Raw genomic sequence first — 22121 nt, 5'->3', positions numbered from 1 at the left:
GCGTACAGGCTAGCCACTAAAGAACCCTATAGTTATTTGTTAATTGATTTAAAACAAGAAACTCCGGAAAATTTACGATTAAGGTCGCGTGTTCTACCTCACGAATCGCCTATGTATGTCTATGTCGATTAAATTTAATTGTCATTTGAATAATGGCCCCACGCGTTAAACATCGATCAGGAAAACGCTCCCGACTCGTCGTAGCCCGTCCCTCGACAAAGTTTGCCAAATTTGTCCCTTATTTACAAAGTTTGCGTCAAACTAGCTGTAAACAACGGCGAACCCTCTTAAACAATAGTAGCACGCCCCAATTAAAAAGCATTCAGACAATTTGTAAGAATTTAAAGGGCGGGGGCATTTATTTGAGTAAAGACCGTAAGAAAAAGCTAGCAAAGTACAAGAAAATTATTAGACAACTAGGATCAAGTACCTTGTCGCAGAAAAGCAAAAAAAAGCTGTTGTTGCAGCAATCAGGTGGCTTTCTTACGACGTTGCTTGCAGCTATCCTGCCCTCAATTGTCCAAGCCATAGCTGCTAAACTATGAAACAAATGGTGCTTGTGCCCGCTAGCGCAGTAACTTCAACAGCTGCCCAAGAACACTCGGTCTTGGACCGAGAGATTGATGATATTTTAAAATCGCCATTGAATGCTTACGATAAATTATATAAATATTTAGACGCTTTTAAGAAATATTTAAGTATCGAGAAACAAATTCCTTTACCTAAATTTGAGGTCGTAACACAAGCAATGTCCAATGTCCCCACGCCGCCATTACCGGTCACCCCTAAAATGCCCCCGCGAAAAAAACAATTGTCATGGCCGAACTATGCCACGTCATCACCGACAACAAGCGCGTCGGGCAGTTCTTTTACTACGCCTAAACGAACCGAGCCTCGGCAAAAGGTTTTTAAAAGCGAAACGGCTGCGGGGACACCAACACGAGAAGATTTTTACCAGCAATATGGGCCGACCTATGTTGGAGATATGGTGAAACGGCAGGCCGAAGTTCTTGCAAATCGTTTGCAAAACACATTTTTTACGCCAAAAAGAGAGCTAGAAGAAGAGGCTGTTGGTTATGCAAATCCCGACGACGACGATTTTCAAGAAGAAATTGTCGATGAACAAGAGAATTTAGCGGAGGCAAACGGGGACAATTTAACGGACTTGGAAAACCTGTTTGAGACGGCCTCCGCTAAACAGAAGAACAAGAAAAAACAGAAAAAACCTCGGAAAAAGAAAGACGAACTTCAAAATCTCGGTCCAGTAGTGCCATCTAACGAACGAAGAGCTAAACACCATAAATGGCGTGATATTGATTAAATGTAATATTAAGACAAATAAAAAATTGTTTTATTGTGAACAATATCTGTGTACATGTTTTTTTAAATGTAAAGATAAATATAATAAGGCGACATAGTCGTTAAGTTTAAGGTTATCAGCGTAAATAGCGTCTAATATCGTCTGTCTAGCCACGCCCTCGCAACGGAGCGCTAGGTACAGACTACAATGCAGACCGCACAGTTGAAAAAATGGATGTTGAATTTGTTGTTTATTGTAAACAACTCGTTTCCCGTATCGTTTTAAATTAACTTTATAGTATCGCGGCGACTTTCCGTAAGTGCAAAACATTTCTACCGTGTCATTGTTAGAAAAGCATGCTATCCAATGTTCTCCAGCCTCTCCAGCTGCTTCGTTATTGAATATAAAGCAAAATTTGGGCCTTTTAGGATGTGCTGGGAGTTTATTTACGGGGAAGCATCCTAAATAGTAGGGTCGCGTTCTTTTGTCGCAAGTTAAAAGAGCGTTTATTTGCGAAGTGTTCATAATTTATTCTTGACAAGGCCCGTTTCAGGTAACGAGACTTTTTGTAGTTCGGCGCCGTAGAAAACACCCAAAATTTGCTCCCCCTTTAAATCCGCTACGCGATAGACGGGTGGTGACCTGGGTATGACGTCAACAACGCGAAATATTTCGTCAGTAAATGTGCCACCCGAGCTAATTTTTCTAAATACCCGACTAGCTATAGAGAGACGCACGTGATCGCCAACTTTAAGCCTCGGTGCGTATCGATTAATGCCGTTTGATTTCCCGTACAGTTTATTCCAAATGATTGACTCGTTATCTATATTAACATGAGCCGGTGCAATTCCAGTAGTTGAATGAACCCGTTCATTATAGGCTTGAGTAATTAAAGGTAAATATTTAACGTAATTTTTATTCCCTGTGGCTGTAATAACCCGGGCAATTTGTTCCTTAATTGTTCTAATAAAGCGTTCCGCTAGACTGGCCTTATGCTGACTCCGGGCAAAATGTATTTGCACATTGTGCCGTTTCAAGAAGGAAGCAAAGTTGCGCGAACTAAATTCCCCACCAAAGTCAGTGTATATTTTTAAAGGGATCCTCTCTCGAAATATTTTTTTAAAAGCTTCGATAACCTCGCCAGATGTTTTGTTTCTAAGAGGTATTGTCCATCCGTAGCGGCTTAAGACGTCAATGACGCACAAAACATAGCGAACATTTTTATTAAAACGTTTCAATTTCGGTAGATCCAACAAATCAGCTTGAAAAACATCGTCCATGCTCGAAGCGTACACCTGGTTGGTTTTGAATCGGAAACGTCGAAATCGGTGTTTCGTGTAGGCCGGTTGTTTCTCGAGAAAGGCGACTAATTTTGCTTTTGGCACGTGCGGTAAGGCCTTTTGTAACCTCGCTAGCGACCCATAGGCGGCCGGATTAGCCACGTCGTAATAAATTTTTCTAATTTTAGCGTCCATGTCTTAACAAGTATAAATAACGACTAAATGGTTTCCCAATAATCAACTTTATTTAATACACACAAAGGTATTTTATAAAAACAATATCAGTTAAACAAATACGCTATATCAGTACATTTATTTTAATAGCCATAAATCAAGGCATTCTTTAAATCGGCAAAACTGTTGACAAAATAAGCGTAAATATCCTCTTGATCCTCGATCCATCCGTGTTCAGTCTCAAATTGATGCAAAATTTTCTCACGATCCAATTGAGGCAGCGCTTCGTGCAAATTACGTTCGACTCGATCGCTGAAATTTGTGTCAAATTCCGAGCAGCTTTGAGAGTGGCATATTTGTTTTCGACACTCGACGTTGGCGCAAGTGGAAGTGACGTCAAACAAAGTGGTAGTGAGCTCGTTTAAAATTAATTCGCGCATGCGACAGACAGCTATCCCTTTAGCTTTGAGATCCTCGTCAATCAGCGGCTTTAAATCAATCAATGTCTGCCATCCTGTTTTGTTCAGGCTGAATCCTTCGCTGGTGCTAAAGTTCAGGAAATAACGACTGCCGCTGCCTCGTTCATAGTATCGAAGATCGATTATACGTTCATCTTTCGAGTTGACGAAGCATTCCAGCTTGAGGCGCTCTTTGACGGGCAACCAAATATGATAGCGAGGTATTTTTCCGTCAAAAAAGGACGTGAGTTCATTTTGAAACCGAAACAAAGCGTACCAGGCGTTAGGTTTTAATATAGTTTTTGTACGCGTATCCGATCTTTGAATTAATATTTTAGGTTCAATTGACTCAATGACGCAAATGTCGAGCTTTGGCGTGACGGTGTGTACTGGGTGCATATTGGCTCGCGACTGATATTGTATTTATAAAGTTTTAGTCTTTTATACGTTGGGGTGATTATAAATAATTTCTCTGTTTTTAGATATTATTAACTGATTGTTTGGAAATTCGGCCATGACAATACACGTGACGTTTTCGGTTAGCGGAGAGCTAAATCTTAACGATAACCGCAAGTTACCAGTCTGGGGCATGGAATTTAAACCTAACGAAGCGAGATGTTCTCTACTCAAATCAAAAACAACGACAAAAAAGCCCTTCTTATATAAATCGTAAGAAATTATATTTCCCCGGTCAAGACCTAATATCTCGAGCCCCTCGAATAAAGAAATGTAACATCTAACGTATTGATCGTCGTCAAAATTAGGCGTAAAGGGAATATCAGGATAATTTTGAGAATTTAAAGAGAATTGCATGAAATCGAGTTTGAAATGTTGGAGATCCAGGGGGTTGGAAGTTGCTTCCCCTACAAATTTTTTATTAGTAACGAAAGCCACGACAGTTCGCGAGGGTAATTGCCCCGTAAACAGGCTGTCCCTAATAAAATCTTGCGTTCCGGTGGTTATTAAGAAATTTTTCATAACAATAGAGTTTACTTCGTAGCGAGCGTTTATTCCCGAGTTTAACATCTGAGCGTGAGCTAGCTGCAGCTCTGGATTAACCTCAATTTCGCGCGTAAACAAGGTGCATTCCGTTAAATCAATCTTATACTTTTTGCCCGTTTCATTGTGAATAATAGCGAAATCCGTGGAGCTTCGATGAAGTCTAATTCGCACCTCGATATTATCTAGTAAGAATTTGGGCGTTTTGAACATATCCAGAAATAATTCGCCAATTACATCGCACGTCTTTGATTTTGCCACGCGTTTAGCGCGACGACCAATACCATTATCTTCTTTTTTAATATTGGCGTCTTCTAAAGCCGTCGCCGGATCGATAATGGTATCCAAATAATATAACATAGAAGTTAACCAGGAATTGGCCGCCGTTTGTCCATAATTTAAAAGTATTTTAAAATAGGCCATATATGGGTACATATTATTAGGTTGCTGGATGGCAACGCCATTAAGAAATAATTCTACTTGACAAAATAGCGAGGCAATTATTAAATTTGTTACCGAGACTTTCTTTTCCGCATCTGGAACGGCCGTGCCGTCCTCGTGTAAAACGCGAAATTTTATTCTCAAAAGAGTTTTAGTCAAATCATGATAATTGTTTGAGGGAGGAATGATAAATTCTACATATTTAGCATTAGTTAGTGGGGCAATTGGATAATGAGCAGTCGTTTTAGTCCCCACAATATTATTATTCACCACTGGCTTTTCAAATACTTCAAAATCGGATAGAACACTTTCGTAGGTCGACATGTTTAGTCTAGAAAATCGCGTTTAGTGCGTCGCTTAACACGTTTGCTCCGGCTTGTTTTAGCAGTCCTCTTTCGTTTTCGGCCCGTCCCGCTCTGAGTGTTGACGAACCGGTCCACGCCTTTATGTAGTAGGGAATTTATAGATTGTTTGACATTTCTTTTAATAGATTCACGTGGTGATATGGTGGGGTTTTGAGCATCGCTAATAACTCGGCCTGTCAAACCCACAGCTTCGGACGCTAGCGTACTAAGGGCTGGCCTAATAAAGGGTGTAATTTTGCGCAATAAAGAATTAAAGATACCGCCCACACTGAAGCGACCTCCGGATTGGAAAACGTTCGCGTGTAAAGATGGCAGAGACGATCCTCTTTGGAAATACAGAGTATATCTATTAGGCACCATTGCTCCTGTTCTATTGACGTCGACGCCTAAAAAACAGTTTAATATATACTTTGCCTAAATTAAACGGGATATTTTCCCCGTAATCGGATTTCAATTCAATTTCAATTTCCTGTATATCGCTAGTTGAAATTGGATAAAAGTCGATATTATTTAATATTTCCTGGTTCTCTTCGTCTAGCAGCGAAAAAGCCGGCATTTTTATGAAACGTAGCAGAGGGGCTTGACCACCACCCACTACTTGTTGACGGATAATATTGGTATAAACAAACATGGCATCGACGCCTCTCATGATATCCGCGGGATACTCTGACGTCTCGCTGTTGATATACCGATCCAACTGCTTACTACTAAAACCTAACAATCGTCCCAGGCCTCTTCCGGGTGTTGTTTTGGGAAACAAAATTGAGACCGTATCGTTCAGTTTTGAAACCGTCACGGTTCCGTCTACATTCTGCCAAAATTTTAGACTTTTTCTATGCGTCGGCGACATGGCTTCGCTCATAGCACTTAAAACATCGCTAATATGATAGTATACCCCGGGAGGAATCTCGCACGCGTAATTGTCAACTCGTTTGCCTTGAGATCCGGGTACATACGGTTGGTCAGCATAGTCGGGATCTTCTGGAAATCTATCAACATCGTATTCGCTAGTCCAAAAATTATTAGCCTCTGTCAGTGTCATTGATCTCAATCGGGGGTTCACCAACGCTACACCCGAGTGGCTATGTTGCAAAACTTCTCCCTCTTCGGGAATGTTAAATAACTTGGCCATCGGTCCAGCTACCGAGACGCGAACACCTCGCTCTATTTCGAGACGCGTGTAGTATCTATTTTCTGGAGCCGTTTTGAGAATAAAGATTTTAAAATGACGGCGAGTCATAAATTGCTGAACTTCTAATAATTTGTTAATCACTTTCAAATGTAGCGAAAAGGGGATTACCGCACCGGTCGGGGTAAGATCACAGGTATATTCACGCGCCGGTATTTTGATTTTCGTTGTCTCCGTCTTTATAAAAAGATACATTAATGAAAAGTGGACGCGATATGACACGCCTGTACTGTTAGTAGTTTTAAAATGCGTAAAATTACGCTCTAGAGGCCTCTTGGATAGAAACGTCCCCCCAACGTATTCATTTTCTAAATTTAATATATCCTGCAAATCCGGCGAAAATTTCATTTCAATTTTTGCCGGACAATGGACTCTAAAATAATGCTCCGCTCCTTGTTTAATAACGCTAAATTCAGCATTGTGCAATCTTAAAGGATCGTGGTTGTTCGAGCTTATTTTGAGCTCTTCGGCGATTTCATAATAAATTTTAAAATCATCCTCCAAAGATTGTTTCGCTTTAAACTCGCCTGACACCGAGAACAATAAATAAATCCATGGCTCCTCCCCGGCGGTATAATGCTTAATGGTTCTATTGACTCGATATTCTAGATAGGCATTGTTTTCATTTATGGTATATTCTTGTATCGTGAGGCTTAAGGGACCGCATTGCTGCTTTCCGGTATAATATTTATCGGGGTCGAGGTTGAGCAATTTAGCTAATTGGGGAGAAAATTTAATTTCCACCCATTCCGGTGTTTTGAAATTATACACGATAGCATAGCCCCAATTATCTACTACGTGATATGTGAATTGAATTTTATTTATTACTAATTTTTCTAAAGTGTTGGCTACGGCTCGATAAAGCCCTTCGGCGTTTTTTTCTGGCGTTTTACTGGCTTTAAAAGTTTGAGGTAAGAACAATATTTTATAGTTATCATAATCTTCGGGGTTAATTTGCTTAGGCTTTTCAGAGATAATTGGCTCGGGTTTTTTCTTTGGCGGATCAACCGGCTGCGGAAACAAGGGTTTTTCATCAACCGATGGTGGGGAGGGGGTCGGTAATACGGGTAGCTCAAAAGTAGAGGATGTTGTAGAGTCTGGAGATTTTGAGAGATCAGGCTTGGATAGGTCGGGTTTCGATAGGTCGGGTTTCGATAGGTCGGGGTTCGGTAAGTCGGGTTTCGGTGAGTCGGGTTTCGGTAAGTCAGGTTTTGAGGGGTCTGGAAATATATATATTTCCTCAACCTCTGTTGGCGAGGGGGTCGGTGTCAGTGGTTCAAAGGTAGAGGGTTTCGGAACCTCGGGTGCTGGAATTTTAGGGGGGTCCGGAGCTGGTATTTTAGGGGGGTCTGGAGCTGGTATTTTAGGGGGGTCCGGAGCTGGTATTTTAGGGGGGTCCGGAGCTGGTATTTTAGGGGGGTCCGGAGCTGGTATTTTGGGGGGATCCGGAGCTGGTATTTTGGGGGGATCCGGAGCTGGTATTTTAGGGGGGTCCGGAGCTGGTATTTTGGGGGGATCCGGAGCTGGTATTTTAGGGGGGTCCGGAGCTGGTATTTTGGGGGGATCCGGAGCTGGTATTTTGGGGGGATCCGGAGCTGGTATTTTGGGGGGATCCGGAGCTGGAAGCTTCGGTAGTTCAGGCTTGGGTGGCTGAGGTTTTGGCTTTGGCTTTGGCTTTGGTAACTCAGGCTTAGGTGGTTTGGGCTTTGGATAGTAGGGTTTCGGTAAGTCAGGTTTAGGGGGGTTTTGTTTTGAAGTTGTTTGTTTTGGAAAAGTTATTTTGGGTGGAGGGGTTATTTTAGCTGGCTGTGGTTGTACAAGTACTACGGGTTCAGTCGTAGCAATAGGTATCGGAAGAAAAGGCGTAGTTCGCGGTAAAATAGTTATAGATGGCGGTACAGGCCTATATTCCGGTTGAGGTTTTTTTCTTATCGGCGGAACTTCGTGGCTTGTTTTACGTTTAATGCCTGCCTTAGGAATGTACTTGTAATCAAATTTTTTTTTAAAACTATCTCCAACATTATCAATTTCGATTTCCACGTAATTGTTAGTGTAATTTAAACCTATATTTTTAGCATGCTTTGATACAGGATATTTGGATATATAGGGAACATCTTCGTAATTATTCTCCTTAAATTCATATAGCGTGGCCAAGGGGGAATCAGCTGGTATTTTGAACCGTATGTTTTCCTCTCCTAAAACTTGCAGGTAAACGGGAAAGTTTGTATCTAACTCTTTTCCTAGGGCCCCGTCTTTATATTTATTCACTAATTTAAAAGATAATTTGCCTTTTAAATACGGATGACTGTTTACATCATCATTTAACAGCTCGACAAAATTTTGGGGCAGTTCGTACTCTTTGGTCTTGGTATAACGATTGACTGGTATCTCTATTTTTTGATATTCAACAGGCTCTCTAACAGCTGCATAGTTGTCACGGTTTGGGTCAGTTACGACCTGAATTTCAAACTTGTTAAACTCTTCGCTTATATTCACCCAATGATTTGGAAATATGATTTCTGCCAACCCAACTTCATAATCACTAGTCAAGTTCAAAGGTTGATGCAAATAATTTTTAAAACTTGATTGGGTATTGTTTGGATATATATCGAGACACGTATTAGACGCTAGAGTTAAAAAGAAGTCGTCATTCATGACTAACGCCTGTTTATCAACTAACCCCAACTTCTTAAACAAACCTTATTTTATACATAAAAAGATCGTCCATAGCTCGGTAGACTGGCCGGGATTTGAACTCGCCACCTTTTTTGGTATTACATTAGTAGACCCTGCCTTTATCCACTGAGCTATGGACGATCTTAAACAACAGGCCGTTTATCTTCATCAAAAACTTTAAAAATTCTTAAACTTTTAAAGTCGTTACCCTTGAAAAATCTACGTAAATAGTTAATTAAACCCTAACCGCTTCCAATAAAATATTTTCCTCAAAACAAGGAAAGTTTTAAGTCGTTATCCTTGAAACATCTACGTACATAGTTAATTAAACCCTAACCGCTTCCAATAAAATATTTTCCTCAAAACAAGGAAAGTTTTAAGTCGCCATCCTTGAACCATCTACGTCAATAGTTAATTAAACCGCATCCAATAAAATAGATTAAAGATTGAGGGGTCGGTAACAAATAAATTTATCGAAAGCATTGCCTAGAGAACTCTTCTAATATTAAATTTGACCTCGATATTTTAGTATATAAGAACCGTGTTTTAAAGAGAGAGTTATCAGTTGTTTAACTAGACGCTTATCCATAAAACTACTCAGTACCAGTACGAAGATGTCTTTACCCGGCGATCGTGGACTCACACAGCTTTTGTTGCGTGAGAAGAGACCAAATTCGATTTTACCATCCGTCTCTTCTCAGTCATAGTCTGGGAAGAGACCAAATTCGATTCATGTGCCTCGATTTCCGTAACTTGTTTTGTAATCTTTACTGGTTACATGCACAAAAGTTGCGGAAATTTGCGTGAAGTCGCATTTTTGCGGCCCACCACTCAACGTCGGCCATGGTTCGGGACCAAATGCAGGAAATAGAACAAAAAACCAGGTCGAATAATGTTGAGGAGGCTCATGAATCGACCTTCATTGCGGTAGTCCGTTGTGTGGACGCAAATGACGCTGCAATGAAGGAGAAGTCCTGGCGCAAACAACCAGACCTGCCTAGTTTGATTACTTGCGACTGGTCTTGTTGTTTGAGCCAGGACTTAATTTTACGCGTTTTCCATCATAGAAAATTTTGAAGTTGGTCTCTTAAAAGTTGCGTAAAAGTTGTGTGAAGTCGCTTCAGCCATAAGAATGCACGAACAAAGCTTGTTGGTTGTGGTTTGATTTCATTCACAAAGTCGGGGGCCATAAAGAGCGGTGCAAACAACCAGACCTGGACCAGAAGACCAAGCCTCGCAGTGCCTCGGATGTAACTTCCTTCGGGAGGTAAAGGGTCAACAAAGAATTTTTTGGGACATGGCCCGTACAAGCTCACAAGCCCAGCTCGCGCATAAAGTTCTGCGTACCTTGCACCAAATGAAACACGTTCTCTTCAGTGGGTGTCTCGATGTCCGTCTCAAGCTTAACAATTTCACGGCATCAACGCGGCCCTCCTCAACGCTGGATACATTTCGGACACAAGAAGTTACAAAAAAACAACCAAGCCTCGGCCCATGATCTTCGAGAACCAATGGAGGACTTCACTTAAAATATCTTTCTCTAACAATCCTCGATTACCCTGCCTGTCTTTCATCAAAATTCATCCGGCATCGTTTATCTTACGCCGCGCTACGCCCCAGTCCGACGGACTGACCTTATATTGTCCAGTCGATACCGTGATCGAACCGCAAGGTATCAAAAGTTTGTCGATATTTTTGTTATACCTTCTTGATGACGCTGACAAACAATGTTGATATTTTTGTTATATCTATATTCTTGTTATTCTGTAATGTCTGATGCTGCTTTCTTGTTATTAAAAAATCTTTATTCGTATATTTGGCTTTTGTTTCTCAGACATGGGCTTATGGCGGGAAATTCAAACAGAAATCTGGCAAAGTAACACAAGTCTGGGTTGGTTTAGACTTGTTTGGGGCATAGCATGGTGGAAGGCAGGAATACCCCTAGCACGGTGGAAGGTAGGGAATATCAGGTAAGATTTCTCCATAAAATAACACCATCTAGGGTTGGAAGTTTGGTTGGAGTTGGGTAGTGGCGGCCATCTTGGGGTGGCGGCCATCTTGGATCTCTGCGCAACTAGGTAGCTATCACTACTGACTTTCGCCGTCAAATTCCTTTAAAAGCATAGATCTTAAAGTATCCACCCTTGATTTTCATTTCGCAACACACGTTGGATTCGTAAACCTCGACGCGCACCACGATTAGAAGCATTAAAATGCAAAAACAACACACTGACCACATACATTTTTAGTAAATAACATTTCTCTCTACAGCTGTTTTGGGACTGACAGACGGCGATAAAGAAAAAGCCTCCTCCCCATTAAAGGGGGTGTCTTCGAGGGAACGAAATTCAAATTCAAGGCGCGTCCCTTGAATTCGTAAATACCGACGTTTAACGCAATTATAATATTGAAATCTTATACAATTAAGTTAAATTTAAGAAAACAAAGCACTACTTTCAAAGTCTAAACTTTAAAAACACGACGATAAGAGAAGACGAAGTAACGGGCAACGAGAGGAAAACATTTAAATGGCAAAATTAACGGTAAGCCAAGGCTTAGCGCAAATTCACCGCCTTAAAAAAGGGCCAAGTTTAGATATAGATTGTGGGACAATAAAAAGGTGGAAAATTATGATATTAGGCTTATATTAAAGCTTGAAACCTACTTTATATTATATTTAAAATCCATCCATAAGCAAATCCTCAAAAAATATGAAAATGACCACGAAAAAGAACCCACTCTCAAATTTTTTCCCCTTAAAAAAAATAGCGACCACAAACGGGGTGAAAATGGGGAAAAGAGCTATCCAAATGACGATTTGGCCGGCCATTTGGCTTGCCAAATGTTTGGATAGGGTTTGAACCAAATGAAAAGGGATTTGGAGTTACAGAATACGGATTTGTGTCATTTGGGGATGAGCCGACCCCAAATCCAAATCATTTGGATTAGGAACGATCCAAATGTAGTTAGAGAATAGGGTCCCTGGGTAACTTTTGCCTATGGAGTACGGGGGAGAACAGCAGCTATACACGACAGTAATACATATATGATTAGAAGTTTGTATATATATATATATGGATTCAAGAATGTCATGTTTAGGCATTTATACAACAATCATTCCGTAACACCAAAAACGGATTAATGCAAGAAAAACGTTGAACGTAGAAAATTCTCTACCTGTCCTCGACTACTTTGAATGTTTTGATGGGAGTGGCTTAATATTTCAAAACTCTCGCTCACCATCTATCGGACTTATTCTCCTATATTTTGTGCTTTAAAGATAGTTACTGTAAAAGCCAAGTAAATAATAATAAGTAAAAATTGTACTAAAATAATAAATTGAGTACAAAGCAAGAAAAACCACATACTGATAGAAATTATTGTTTAACGTAAAAACTGAATTATACTAAAGCGAGAGTTATATCGCATTGTTGTCGCTTTTGCATTTGTACCACTTCCGCACTTTCCGAACGAATTATTAAACCAGGAAAATAGAGATCAGAATGACTATTTTGACGACTAGAAGTCGCTATATACAAAGTCTCTGGGTGGAGTCAACATATAAGCCGGCGAAGTTTCTCGGTGAAGTATGCGAGGATGGTCACAGAGGATAAAGGTATGATCCAACGTTCTTAGTACATAAATCCGTTTGGAAACACCATATTATTTCTATTACAAAATTTCATCGTGACATTTATCGAAATTTAATACGAGAAGTATAGATATGAAAATAATCTTACGACGAAGGGGCATTTTGCTTCGCAGAGCCGAACATTGTTATTTCAAAGGATTATTGGTGTCTTTAACGAGTTCAACGACTGAATTAACAAATCAAATAACCTAGAATAAGGTTTAAGCGATGGAAGATATAACACGAAATGAAAAGACCTCTATATACTAGTGAGTGAGTGAGTGAGTGAGTGAGTGAGTGACTGAGTGACTGAGTGACTGACTGAGTGAGTGAATGAGTGACGGAGTGAGTGAGTGAATGACCGACTGAGTGAGTGAGTGAATGAGAGTGAGTGAGTGAATGAGTGACTGAGTGACTGACTGAGTGAGTGAGTGAGTGAGTGAGTGAATGACTGAGTGAGTGAGTGAGTGAGTGAATGAGAGTGATTGAGTGAATGAGTGACTGAGTGAGTGACTGACTGAGTGAGTGAGTGAGTGAATGAGTGATTGAGTGAGTGAGTGAGTGAGTGAATGAGTGACTGACTGACTGAGTGAGTGAGTGACTGAGTGAGTGAGTGAATGAGAGTGAGTGAGTGAAAAAAACCATTCGCGAACCGTTTCAGCACCGCTGGTAGCCTCCATTTTCTGTTTCTTTGGCTTTTTTCTCTGGTCGGAATGCGTCATTCGCGTCTGTATGACCCATCCCCACGGGATCCAATAGGAATACGCAGATCAATGACGGACATGAAAGAGGTGGGGCTAACTTGTCCACTAACACCGGCGTAAGGGTAGAAGCCTAAAATTTCGCTATTTATGTCTTCTTATAGTAAATTCCTTCTTGCTAGTATTAAAACACTCTGATTAGGAACCGGAGTACAAAGTAGTTAACCCTTACGACGGTTTTAGAAATCTCATGTTATGGCGTGGGACGAGCAAAGCTCATTTTTCCAAAATCGATTGGATCATTTCAATCCGTCTCCACCCGTCAGTATGAGCAATATGATTATCGTGTTCAGCACAAAAGTCATAGTTACGTCCACTTTCTGGACCTTCTTAAATATGCAAACCGAAGTAAATTTCATTCTAACAATTTAAGTAACACCTAAATCATGGAGTTTAGCTTCTTGTTTCATTCAGGTGCTGATTTTATTAGTTCTAACGTTGGTCCTTCTGTAAATTTTACTTGTTTTTCACTCCATCGTAACCAACAAATACAAATCGGTGCCCAAAAGGAAATTTGTTAAGAAAATGGCCCAAGAAACCCTGGAAAATGTCTGGGAAAATGCCTCGCTCGATTCACACATACGACCGAATTCAGAACAAAAGGGGCGGTCGGCAGGTAGTCACGTGGCACGAGTTTGAAGAACTTAAGCCTTGGCCTTTGATTTTCCCTTGATGGTATCTTAATCTCTACCAAATTAGGGTCAGAGATTCAAATCAAAGGTTTATTACATACAAACACGGCAATAGCGACTAGCGATCAAATCCGATTAGAGAATTCAAACTAAAAGTTCATAACATGCAAAGGTGGCAATGGCGACTGGCGAGTTGAAAAAAAAACTCAAAGCGGCGATAAAAAAACTCCCCTATTATGACGTCAGCAAAAGCTTCATCCCGAAACGAATTTTGATCGTTTATGAAAATAATTTTACGTCGGCCTCTGCTTCAAAAATAGAACACCAATTCTGTTCGACCGAAAGCTGTTTCGGTAACGTTAGGCGGAAGATGTTTTACCGCAGAGGTACTTACGCAGTGTTTCCGTCGTGTTTCCGGTCAAGTGGGAACTAACCTTAAAGCAGCATTCCAAGCATAGAGAATATATAGTAAAGCAGATGACATTTTACATCCAATAAGAATGTGCCTTGGACACATGAAATCAGTCAATGGAGAAAAACAGGAAATTAAGTGCATAACTTTTAGGAGAAATATAGTCTTTATGTGTTTTAAAAGGTCCAGTTGTCTACGCCTCAACTATTAACCCTGCATTCTCATAACTACATTCACAACTGGTTTTGCAGTATAAACACTATTGTCTCGTTTCACCTCAACTATATACTTAGTTTGCCAACGCGGGTTTTAACGTTAATAATCACCAAAGCTGATTTATGGTTAGACGCAATGAAAGTCAAAATGCACCACAATAAGAATGAAAACTCCGAAGCTACAACCCGATTACGATTAACCCTTTCGGTGATCTAATTGCCACCATGATACTTTCTTCTTTTATAAAATCTAAGCCTTATTATTTAAACGTGCATTTAACTTTCGGCTCATTCCCAACCGTTAATGCCAATTCATTACAGACACGCAAATCAAAACCCATAATTTACTTCACCTCAGGTCTCAATTATATTATCTTTGGTTCACTAAGCCAATTACTGATAATACTTGATTTATAAGACAGCATCTAGGCCTTAGCTTTCTTCATGTAATCACTAAAGCGAGAATTATTCTATATACAGATGTAGTATAGCTCAAGTAATATAAAAAGCTATTTCAAATAATAATATTAAAAAATATCCGTGGCATATAAAAATGAAACAGAGCCTTAAAGCTACAAAACTACTAAATGCATCGTAATCACAAAAAATATTTCCCCATATTCACTTTGTATTATGGAAAAAGGAAAATATTAAGATTATGTAGGATTTCTTTAAAAGGCGAACTGCTAAAGCGGTGCACTAGTGATCGAAGGACACACATACAGGCACACCCCTATCCGAGCCGACTATGTTATTCTTTGTGTCTAAGTTGACACACAAGATTATATTAATATTTAATTAATATTATACATTTTATTTGATAGTTATTCAGCTTATTGAGCGTTTCATCGTTTTAAAAAATAACTTTTGAACATTCTTGAGGAACTAGACTAATACTAATGTTTCGCCTTACTCACATCGGTAGTATATAAAGGTTTCAAATCTTAGCTATGGAAAAGAACAGCGCAATTGCGTGGACTTTTGTGGAAGCCCCACCATTGAGAGGCTAGACGTTTCTCGTAACCCTAGCCGTTCGCCGCGTATGTCTTAACCTTAACGAAGATGATGTAGATAGATGCCAGTATGTAACACATTTAATATGTATTGGATTGCTAACTAATTTTACACTCAATTGCAATTAAATTATCAATGAGTTCGTGATTACCACCTATAACTTAAAGGGAACATTTAAAGTTAAGTGAAATGGAGCAATTATGTTCGTGCCCTTGATTTAAGTGGAAAACATATGGTGGATAATAGAAAAATTCGATTTCATTTCGGCACTTATAAAATTTCTTACGTCTTACAAAAGGGGTTGAAGATCATTTCGGTAATTACCACGGCTACTGTTCCGGACAGCAGCGTGAGAATTTAGTAGAAAGGAGCACTAACGCTACTCAGGTCCAAATCAGCAGCGCTTTTCATCGGTCTCTTCCAAGTAACCTCTCCAAATAAATGATGCACCTCGAGATCCAGATAGTCCAAACCTATAATAATGGTTCCAAGCTGTAATAGAACATTCCTCAAGCTCATTAATGATTTTATTATGTAATTCATACCGACATCAGTTGAGCGAGCTCGTGCACGATGGGGCTGCTTTTCATCCAAGAGGTGTTGTACATGACATGTAAGTAGTCGAAGGCAAGTTCTTGTTGCGAAAAATAAAGTCCTCCGTTGCTCAGAAAGAATTCTTTATTTTCATAATCTGATAGCAAAAATTGTCCCAAGAACCAAATTAGAAAAGTGTCTCTCGAGATAAGAGCTTTTTCTCCAGAAAGTAGAGGAATGTGTCCATCGAGAGATAGATATTCCACAGGGTTGGTGAAAATATTGTCCTTGTCGAGTTTGTCTAGCCACCCCTTAACAATTGGGTCTTGCGCTGCCTACATATACGCAAAAATGGTCTTTGTAGAATATAATAACATAACACGGAAATGCTTATCTACCAATATTTTCAGATAGTCGAGAGTTCCAGATTCTTCGAACATTGTAGGTGGAATTCCCGATTTGATCAAGTCCGAGAGAGTATCGATGCAATTGTAACTTTCCGTCGTGAACTCCGTACTCAAGAAAACACCCAAGAAAAACAGAATGAAAGTCACTCCGATTAGCCACGTCGAAGCGAGCAGACGACAAGTAATGTGTGGCAAAATGAAGGGAATTGCTATGGAATGTTATTGTGTTTGATTGAAACGCTATCCACTTTTCGTAAGGGGAACACAATCTGTGCAACGTTCAATTCTCCATACGTAGCGGTTTTGTGCTACAATCTCACATATCGAGGGATCTTTTTAAATAAAAGTCATCACTTACGTTCGGCGCACAAAAGCGACGCGTTGTCCCAGACATTTTCTATGGTTTCTTGCGCCATTTTCTTGACAACTTTCTTGGTAGTCATCGACTTGTATTTGTTGGTTACGATGGAGTGAATGGCGAGCAAAAGCGACAGAAGCACCAATGTAAATCCAATAAAAATCACCACCTAATTAAGCGAATAATGTAAGTATTTAAATGAATTGGATTGATATTCAGCCATGTGTACATTCGTGTCCATATTTAAGTAGGACAAGGACGTGCACAAGACTCTTTTCGGGGCGGCTGACACTATAATAATCCTGGCAGTTTCGAACACCGGAGACGGAGTGAAATTTTCTTGTCGGCCATAGAAAATCGACAGTGGAAAGGGAATCATGATAATATTTGATTTCTAAAACCAGAGTTAAGAAGGATCATTAAAACTTTGTTTAATTTCGGTATGATTTCTTTCCGTTTCACTTACATTGAAAGCATCAGGCTCATCGTATATTGTGGTAATGTCCGAAAAGTCAACTTTATGCTCATCGAAAGAGACCCTATAATAAATTATCGACAGTATAGAGTATACTGATATATAAAAATAAGTCCATAAGTTAGCTAATATTCCATTATGAGACGTGGTTAACAATAGAAAGTATACAAGAGACTATTTTGTTAATTGCGCGATTAATAGTTTTTGACTGCGATTTAAAAAGTAGTTGAAATCCGATTTGATTTCTCGAATTTCTAACGTATAAACAAACGCTTCTCGATTAATAGTTTAAATTTCCAAATTAATTGTGTCGAACAAGGCAAAGAATTTATTGACATTCTCGAACATTCGCGCCCTCATTTGACCGAACGTGCGAGCGAGGACTATCGCGCAATTCTATCTCGTTCGGCCCAATTTTTAATTCAAAGCAGTATACTTTATGTTGTAGGATCGTTTTAGATATTCTGCTACGAATTTGTAAGTTGACCCCGCACGCTCTAAATCCCACGTTTCCTGACAAGAAATAAACGTTTAATTTCCATCAGAAAAAGCAATTCTCCGAGACTCGATACCAATGTTGACATAAACTCACCGTAACTGTCGTCACGTTTATTCCAGTTTCCTGGGCGTACCTATGAAGAAAAGTTATTTTTGTAATCGCCCAGAACATCACGATTTGAAAATGCAGAAGATTACCTGAATTTAAAATATCGGTTATTTCCAAGAAATTTAAATGGATTCAATGCCATTTTGGGTTCTACGTTAATACTTGAAAGAACTCAATGTGAAACTTTCGAAGTCTATAAAGAGTTGCAGATAATTTTGCAATTATTAACAAATAAATACTATTAAAAAACAGGAGTGTTTAATAGTAGTAAAATAGAAAATCAGTGGAGGTAAGAGCTCAGACCGAGGGGTTGGTCATTCATGAAATCCCGCAAGCCACCCCCAAAATCAAACTTTCGAAATCTGAAATCAGTAAAAAATCAGAAATCCGGAAGGAAATCAAAAACATTTTTCTTGCTCATATCGAAAAAAAGTAAAAAATCCAAAAGCAATAAATAAATCACGAAATCCTTTAAACAATTCAAAAAATAAAAAGTAAAATGTAATTTCTTGAAAAAATTCTATCCACATCCCAAAACATTATGTTCTTAGTAAGTAGGATAGGAATAAATCCTTTACGCCTGACACCGAGTTAGCACCTGACACTGAGTTGACACCTGACACCAAGATGGCGTTCTCAAACTTGACGTCAGATTTTTTGGCGGGGAAAAACCTGTTACCCCTTGGCACCATGTTGACTTTGTGACTTGCGTGGAAATTTGTAGGGAAAATGCCATGACGTGGGTGGGGTAATACAAGAAGAAGTACACTGTTGGTAGGGACGTCATGTTGAAGGGAGTGCATTGTCAACTTAGCGCTATATTTTTTTGACGACATGGTCGGTAGGGAAATTTGAAGAGGGAGGGAGAATATGTGGTAGGACTTTGTCAACGTAGAAGATTCTCTTATCTGTTCAAACACAAGAAGATAATCTAACATCAAGGTCATATCTCAGATTTTTACCGTATACCTCTAGTTCTGAAAGTTGTGACGATGAGCTCGGCCAGGACCGAGAACGAACTTTTGAAGCAGCGCTCCACAGCGGTGGAGAATGAAGTAACATAGGTGGGGCTAATTTTAGCCTGAGAGTGGAGGGTTCATCCACGTTGACGGTTTTTACTATTTTACGGCGACGTTGTATTGTGTGGCGTCCTAATGTTTTTTAAATACGGTATTTAACTAAATATTAAAAAAAAACTTTAAAGGAAGGGTGAAGTGGATAATCAAGTGATTTTTTATCGATTCATCTTCTAATTATAAGACCAGTCTGCATAGTGAAACATTCATGAAACACTTCTGAATGATTTTAAAATTCAAATTAGGTTCAGATATTAAGGATAATTTGAAATTAGGACCTCCGACCAATCGCGTAACGCACTGTCTTTCTGTTAACAAAATTCTCGTGGCACGCTCCATGCCGAATGAAAGTTAGCGCTAGATTTGAAAAAATTTGCGCGCAATGTGACAATCGTGGTGCGAGACATGGAGAGAATTTTGTCAACAAAAAGGCAGGGCGTTACGCGATTGGTCGGAGGTCCTAATTTCAAATTATCCTAAAAATCTGAACCAAATTTGTATTTTAAAATCATTCAGAAGTGTTTCCTAATGTTTCACTATACAGACTGGTCTTATAATTAGAAGAAGAATCAGCAAAAAATCACTTAATTTTCCACTTCACCCTCCCTTTAAGAAATGAATAGTTTTGGCAGAGTAGCTCATCACGTGCGGAACAAACCTGCTTTCCAAAAATACTGAATTTTCATCTCTTTAAGGGAGGGGGGGGTGAATTCTTTTTATGGAGAATCAATTTTCAGTTGACAGACTAGGACTGCTACGCGGGCATAAGATAAGGGCGCCATGCCGATTTTGTCAACCTGGGAAAATATGGTTGAAAAATGCACCTGTCAGATTAAAATAAACCTTCCATTTGCTTAATTTCTTCTTCAGCAGCTAAATATTTTATTAATCTAGTTAATTTTTCCGTCATCTGCGAAATTTTTATTTCATCGAGTTGATTTTCCCGTCATATGCTAAATTTGTAAATCATCTACTTAATTGTTCCTTCATCTGCTGAATTTTCCCATCATCTGCTTAGTTTTTGTTATTGTTCTTAGAGTTTTCTTATTAAGGTTCGAACTGTTGTAACTAGTGCTGAAAATTTTCTTATTTTTATTCCAACCTTACTTATTATTCTTCAAAATTTCCTCATTTCCGTTCAAACGTTCCATGTTCCTTTTCCAACTTTTATATTACTATTCAAACGTCTCTTTTTACCGTTCAAACATACTTATTCCGTTCAAAATTTTCTTATTTCTATTGAAACTTTTGTTATTTCTGTTCAAAATTCTCATATTACTGTTCAAACTTTTCAAATTTTCGTTGAAAGTCTATTTATTTTTGTCGAAGCTTTTCATACTTCCGATCAAACTCTTCTTATTTCTTAAAGCGGAATAGTTCCTTTTTAGCTATTTTAAATGAAGACTAAATTTTTTAAGAAGTTTTAAAGGTTAACGAGTTTTGAGTTGTTATCTCCTCAGAGAGTCAGACACTCAAAAGGAAGTGCTTTGTTAAAGGCAATTTTATTTTACAAGAAACCTCTTGTCAGGTTTTTTAATCTTTTGTATGACCAATGAAAAGGGGTGTATTTTAAACTTTGGGGGCTTTTCTAATGTCCATCGTCACTGCATGGATTCTAATTTTTTACATACGGGTTTAGTGTGACGCATGGATATTTTTTTTGCTTTTGAAAAGTTTTAGGATATTTTTGGGTATGGTCGAGGAAGAGAGAAAAAGAGTGATGTTTTATTGAGATTGGATTTTTTCTTGCTCGGCCCTTGACCCGTTTTCTTTACAGTTTTTTTTTTGGGGTTTTTATAAGAGTTTGGTAAATTCTTATATTTTTTGGTTCTTCCCGATTCGGTTTAAGCAGAAGAAAATAGGGGAAGTGGGTAGCTTGGGCAACTTCGCGAGGCGTCCCGTTTACGGATTTTTCGCGCCATTTACCTCCCCGTGGGGGTGAAGAGAGATAGGATTTTTACGCGCATTAACACACGAGTGACGTTATTCTGTGGACAGTACGGCCCTACGCCTTCCAACTGACTAGAGGCGTCTGCTAGAGGCAGTGAGGCACTCAGGCAGAGTGGCTGAGGCTGGAATCGAGTGGTAAGAACTAAATTCATAACTTATTTTAAAATATATCTTTACTTTTAAATACAATTGTATTTCTAGGTTCCAGGGAAAAAATTAACCTGTCCGAAGTTTTGACTTGTGATAGGGAAGAGTTCAAAGTAATAAAGTTGTATCCAAGTTGTTGTTGTTTGATTTTTAACATTGGGATTGGTTTGGGTAGATTTTACTTTTCCTTTCAACACAGCCTGAGTTTTCTTATCGGTAGTTTCCTTGTACGTTAAATCACACTGAGTTCTCTTAACGACATTCATTTTATTAAATAACCGAATTTTCGTCCTTAATTAAACCAATATCCGCATTAACCTGTTGCCTGACGTAACCCTAACTCAAACTGAAGCACAGCAGAAATATAAGCAGACTACACAAGTTAGTTCCACAGTTCGCTACATGGTGGCGTTCGCAATGAAATCTGGTACTATTTTATGCTTCGCGCCGATTGGCCAGATTCAAATTTTAAGGGTGGTAGGGGAATCGACCATTGTAAGTGAGAATCACTGGACGACTTGTATGGCTCAAGGCTACGGCTACCCACTTCCCCTATTTTCTTCTGGTTTAAGCTTTCCTTGTTTCGGTTCAAACTTTACTTGTTTCTGTTCAAACTTTTCTTGTTTCTGTTCAAACGTTTCCTGATTCTGATCAAACTTTTCCTGATCAAACTTTTCTTGTTTCTGTTCAAACTTTTCTTGTTTATTTTCAAACTTTTCTAGTTTCTGTTCAAAATATTCTTATTTCTGTTCAAACATGTCTTAATTCTGTTCAAACCTTTCTTATTTCTGTTCAAACTTTTCTTATTTCAGTTGAAACATTTTATATTTCAGATCAAACATTTCTTATTTCAGTTCAAACATTTCTTATTTCAGTTCAAACATTTCTTATTTCAGTTCAAATATTTCTTATTTCATTTCAAACATTTCTTATTTCAGTTCAAAACATTTCTTCTTTCAGTTCAAAACATTTCTTCTTTCTTCTTCAAACCTTCCTCAATCCTGTTCAAACTTTTCTTAA

Source organism: Phalangium opilio, unplaced genomic scaffold, assembly GCF_054372755.1.
Source record: "Phalangium opilio isolate 3A_F unplaced genomic scaffold, DU_Popi_V2 ptg000093l_1, whole genome shotgun sequence".
Classification (NCBI taxonomy): Eukaryota; Metazoa; Arthropoda; class Arachnida; order Opiliones; family Phalangiidae; genus Phalangium; species Phalangium opilio.
The sequence above is the reverse complement of the archived record's forward strand: the minus strand, read 5'-3'. Positions refer to the sequence as shown.